Consider the following 6,318-nt stretch of genomic DNA (forward strand, 5'->3'; position numbering starts at 1 on the left):
ATAGGCAAGGTGGCCTACCGACTGAAATTACCAACAGAACTCGGTGCAGTTCACAACGTTTTCCATGTGTCGAATCTGAAGAAGTGTCTGTCAGATGAGACGCACGTAGTTCCTCTGAAGGAACTTACGATCGACGAAAAGTTGAAATTCGTCGAAGAACCTGTCGAGATCACGGACCGGGATGTTAAGGTCCTCAAGAACACTAGAATACCTCTTGTTCGAGTTCGTTGGAACTCACGTCGCGGCCCAGAGTTTACCTGGGAGCGCGAAGATCGGATGAAACAAAAGTATCCCCAACTGTTTGAGAACAGTACAAACGCTACTGAGGCTGAAGCTACGGAATTTCGGGACGAAATTCCAGATCAACGGGGGGTGGATGTGACACCCCAGGAAAACCGGGAAAACCTTGCAACTTGACTAGCTTCCTCAGTGAGTGCCATCAAATTTCGGGACGAAATTTCTTTCAACTTGGGGATGATGTGACAACTCGAAATTTAGAACCTTTCGTTGTAACTTACTTGTACGTTATGTGACTAGTTAAAATGATAACGTGAACTTTTATGTGCTTTGTTTTGTGTGCATTGTATGTATATATGTATGTGTGTTATATGTGAACCGAGAACCCGACACGAAACAACGGACCCGACTCGAGACCAAGAGGTCTCGAGTGAATAGTGACCGAATAGGCCTTTGGGCCGAGAACCTTGTGGCCGGTTGGGCCATTGGGCCGTGAACCCCCACTCGAAACCCACTAAGGGTGCACCATTTGGAACTTGACTATAAATACACCACCCCTAGTTACTTGTTACCACTTTGTTGAACATTAGAACACACACACTTCTATCTTCTCTCCCACTAGAACTCTAGCACACAAACACATCTCCAAGACTCTCGGATCCACTCGGTTGACACAAGAAACTCTCGGATTTGGACTTTGGATCGGCACACACACACACATCACCAACCGGTTAGTATTTTTATGGTTAATTTTTGTTGTGTTTGTGCTTGAATGGATGTATGCATAAGATGATGTCTATAGTTAGAGATTACATGATGTTCTTGATGTTTATGATGATTCTAATATGCACCATGTTGATAACCGGTTAACATATATTATATGGCAAGATGTGATATGTTGTGTCTAAATGAAGTTTGAACCACTTATGTTGATGAACATGAAATCGGATTTGCATTTCTCATGAAATCAGACATATATGAAAACCGGGTTATGTGTTATGCTTAGTGTTTTGATGCTTGTTCATAGTGTTGATTGAATAAGTGGTTAAAATGTTATGAACTTGATGAAGATGGGTTTGAATATTTGAAGAACACTTTGAATGATAGTTGAAGATTGAAAACCCTTGTGATTTTGATCCACATTTGACTAATAGCCTGATTAGGAAATATGTTAGTGAAATTCTATTGGTCATTTCCGGATTTGGGCCTGATTATATTGTACTATTTGGCTGATTACACCTGCATCAACACGTGAACGTGAAAATGACAGCTTACCGACTCGCAATCACCCGTTGCGACTCGCAACCACAGCGTGATGACTCGAGACCACGCGGTTGCGACTCGCAACCATATCAGGACAAGCCGAAACCACAGGTTACGAGTCCGGTTGCGACTCGAGACCTTAGCATGATGAACCGAGACTACGGTTGCGACACCGGTTGCGACTCGCAACCATCCATGATCAACACACAGCATGACTCGAGACCATGCTTGCGAGTCCGGTTGCGACTCGAGACCACACTTTTTGGGCCTTAATTAATGGGCCAGACTGATGGGCTTCTGTGTTAACTGCTTTTACGTGTTTGGGCCTAAGTAGTTGGGCTGAACTTGTGAACCGTATGTGCTTCTATTGACTGTTAACTGTTACTGCTAAACGTGCTTGCCAAACGTGTTGAACATTTGTGCACTACTTGGTTCGAATCTGATTATACGTGATATCCGTGTTAGGACGTTATTGACTACTTGCGACTTGATTGACTTTCTGTGATTAACTGCCGAGCAAACCAAGGTGAGTTCACACCCTTTACAAAGCATGGGATTCACTGGGTTGGGAATGGGATTCAGGAACATGGGTTCCTCGTCTACCATTGGGTAGGACGTCAGTGGTTCAGGAATGTGATTCCTCGTCCGGATGGACGGATAAACGTACTAGACTAAAACTCTATCACGAAGTCCCTCCTTTTTGTATCGACTAATCGCCGGGCCAATGGCGAGCGGGTCATTAGTTAGATAGCGCTATTTAGGTCTGACAAGCCTCACACCGTGCCGCAGAGGACGGGCGTGAACTAATGGATCTGGGGCACGTCAATGATGATAGACATTGATGTTTTCAGGGCACATAAACATGACTACAGTCAGCAATCGATACGGTAACGAGTCTAGTATACACATGGGGTAGCCCCCACGGCTGGAGAGCCAGATGATGTACATGGGGTAGCCCCCACGGCCGGAGTGCCGGAGTAACTGGGAATGAACTGGTCACGTTTTTAAAACTATGGGGTAACCCCCACGGCAGGATGCCAGATAAAGTAAACTGTTTTCGAAACAACTAAAACGAACGCCCACCCGTGAACTCACTCAACTAGTTGTTGACTCGTTACTACATGCTTTGCAGGACCATAGGTACTCAGTGGGAGCTTGCATGGAGGAGGATCGTTGTGGGACAGGGATTGCTACAAGACTATGTTAAACTTGAAACTTTTGGAACTTATGTTATAACTTTAAACTTATGCTTCCGCTTGCAACTTAAACTTATTTGTTTTGGAACACCAATCGTGATGGTTAAACTTTTATAACTATTTATATGCTTGTTCAGTATGATTGGTGGCTGGATCCTGGTCAGTCACGCCTCCAAGCGGTAGTACTCCGCAGGTGGGATTTTGGGGGTGTGACAGATTGGTATCAGAGCCATTGGTTATAGTGAACTTGGTTTTAATAAAGGAGAAACGTTTTTGTTAAAACCAGACTATAACCGGTATAGCGCTCAACGGTCCACAACGACACTTCGCTCCTCATGCAAGGCTCGATGTTCTAGGTAATATGATGTATGTATATTGCCTACTTGTTAGTTGCGTAGTACATTGCTCATGGTATGCTTGATTAGTATAGCTACTGTTGTTTGAACACGTGCGTGCTTACTCTGTCCTACTATCGTGCTTTCGCGAACCTCTCTCACACGTGTTACTCTTGTTATGAAGAACCATGTCTGGACGCGTTAACATGACACAAGCCCAGTTGACGGCTTTGATCAACGAGCGAGTTGCCGCAGCGCTCGCAGCCGCACACGCAGGAGGTATATCCTGCAGTCCGAAATGTTCTAGGATCATTTGGATCCTACTCTCGTGAACCAACCTTTGTGTTAAACTCTGTCTTTCTTTCACATACCTTAGGTCAGTATGCCCAGGCACCGGTGTGCACTTTTAAGACCTTTATGGACTGTCGACCCACAACTTTTAGCGGCACTGAAGGAGCAGTAGGTCTCCTACACTGGTTTGAGAAACTGGAGTCTGTGTTCGAAATGTGCGAATGCCCTGAAGCGCGCAGGGTAAAGTATGCTACTGGTACTCTCGAGGGTTTGGCTCTCACGTGGTGGAATGCTCAAGTGCAAATGTTAGGGTTGGTTGCTGCCAACGCCACCCCATGGGAAACTTTCAAGGAAATGATCAGGGAGGAATACTGCAGTCGTGACGACATTCACAAACTGGAAGATGAGTTCTACAATCTTAAGATGTCGGGATCAGAAATTGAGGCATACACTAAGAGATCGCATGAGCTTGCCTTGTTGTGTCCTACTATGGTGGATCCTCCCTACAAGCGAATTGAACTCTATCTCAAGGGCTTGGTGCCAGAGATCCAAAGTCATGTGACTTCAGCGAGGTTGACTACTATCCAGCAGGTTGTACAGTTGGCTCACCGTCTCACTGACCAAGCGGTGGAGCAGAACAAGTTACCGAAGCGTATAGGTGCTGCAACTACTTCTGGTGCTTCTAGTGGAGATAAACGGAAATGGGATGGAACTTCAAGCAGGGGTTCAACTTCAGTGCAAACTCAGTCTCAGCAGAGAAAGACGGACGATCACAAGAGCCCCAGTCAGCAGTCGTCTGGTGGTCAAAGTCATGGTGGATACAAGGGGAATCACCCCAAGTGCAATCGTTGTAGCCTACACCACAGTGGGCCATGCACCAGGGGCAACTGTCATCGATGCAACAAGCCTGGTCATGTTGCAAAGGATTGCAGAAGCGCATACCCCGTCAATCAGAATCGTCAGCAACCTCAGCAGAACCAGCGACAGCAGCAGGGTAACAACAAAGGATGCTTTCAGTGTGGAGCTGAAGGCCACTTCAAGAAGGATTGTCCCCAACTGAATCAGAACAACAACAACAATCAGGGGAATGGTAACAATGGGAACAACAACAACAATGGTGCTAGGGGACGAGTGTTCGTGATTGGCCAAGGTGAAGCAAGGAATGATCCCAACGTGGTGACGGGTAAGTTCCTTCTCGACGACTTTTATGTTACAGTCTTATTTGATTCGGGTGCCGATACTAGCTATGTGTCACTAGAAGTTAGTAAGATGCTTAAGCGTATTCCTACACCCCTGAGCGACAAGCACACCGTAGAGCTAGCTAATGGTAAAAGTTTGGAAGCCTCACACGTAGTCAAGGGTTGCCAGCTTACTCTCGCTAACCAGACCTTCTCTATTGATCTTATACCTATTGTCTTGGGTAGTTTCGACGTTGTCATTGGGATGGATTGGTTATCCCAACACCGAGCAGAGATTCTTTGCAAAGAGAAGATCGTTCGTATTCCTGGTCTAGGTAATGAACCTCTCATGATTCGTGGCGACAAGAGAAGTGCTGTTGAGAACATTATCTCTCTTCTTAAAGCCCAGAAATGCTTACGAAAGGGCCACACTGCGATTTTGGCTCTAGTTACTGACACCACAGAAAAGGAGAAGAAGCTAGAAGATTTTCCGGTTGTACGCGATTATCCTGAGGTATTCCCTGAGGAATTACCTGGTCTTCCGCCCCATCGCCAAGTCGAGTTTCAGATTGATTTAGCTCCTGGAGCCGCGCCTGTAGCCCGTGCACCTTATCGTTTAGCGCCATCAGAGTTGGAAGAACTCTCCACGCAACTACAAGAACTCTTGGATAAGGGTTTTATTCGTCCTAGCTCATCGCCTTGGGGAGCTCCAGTACTTTTTGTGAAAAAGAAGGATGGTACCTTCAGAATGTGTATCGACTATCGCGAACTCAACAAGGTGACTGTGAAGAATCGTTATCCTCTACCGCGTATTGACGACTTGTTCGACCAGTTGCAGGGGTCGAGCTACTATTCGAAGATCGATTTGAGATCGGGATATCACCAGCTGAGAGTTCGGGAAGAGGATGTCTCTAAGACGGCTTTTAGGACTCGATATGGGCACTATGAGTTTCTAGTCATGCCGTTTGGGCTGACGAACGCACCGGCAGTTTTTATGGATTTGATGAATCGAGTGTGCAAACCGTACCTGGACAAGTTTGTTATAGTCTTCATCGACGACATCCTGATCTATTCTAAGAGTAAAGAAGAGCACGAACAGCATCTACGACTTATTTTGGAACTCCTTCGGAAGGAACAGCTTTACGCAAAATTCTCGAAATGCGACTTCTGGCTTCGTGAAGTCCATTTCCTAGGGCATGTGGTGAACAAGGATGGGATTCACGTTGATCCATCCAAAGTGGAATCTATTAAGAACTGGCCTGCGCCTCGTACACCAAAGGAGATTCGCCAATTCTTGGGATTGGCAGGTTACTACAGGAGATTCATTAAGGATTTTTCCAAGATCGCGCAGCCTCTCACCTTACTAACGCAGAAAGGCGTTGTTTATCATTGGGGAAATGCACAAGAGTTAGCTTTTCAACATCTAAAGGATAGACTTTGTAGTGCACCTATCCTTTCACTGCCAGAGGGCACAGATGATTTTGTGGTTTACTGTGATGCATCAATTCAAGGTCTTGGTTGTGTATTGATGCAACGAGATAAAGTCATAGCTTACGCCTCACGACAACTTAAAGTTCACGAGAAGAACTACACGACACATGATTTAGAGCTGGGAGCGGTTGTTTTCGCACTTAAGTTATGGCGGCATTACCTTTACGGAACCAAGTGCGCCATCTACACCGACCACAGAAGTTTAGAACACATATTCAAACAGAAGGAACTGAATATGCGGCAGCGACGATGGGTCGAGCTGCTGAATGATTACGAGTGCTCTATCAGGTATCACCCGGGCAAGGCCAATGTAGTGGCGGACGCCCT

The sequence above is a fragment of the Helianthus annuus genome, chromosome 6, assembly GCF_002127325.2.
Source record: "Helianthus annuus cultivar XRQ/B chromosome 6, HanXRQr2.0-SUNRISE, whole genome shotgun sequence".
Taxonomy (NCBI): Eukaryota; Viridiplantae; Streptophyta; class Magnoliopsida; order Asterales; family Asteraceae; genus Helianthus; species Helianthus annuus.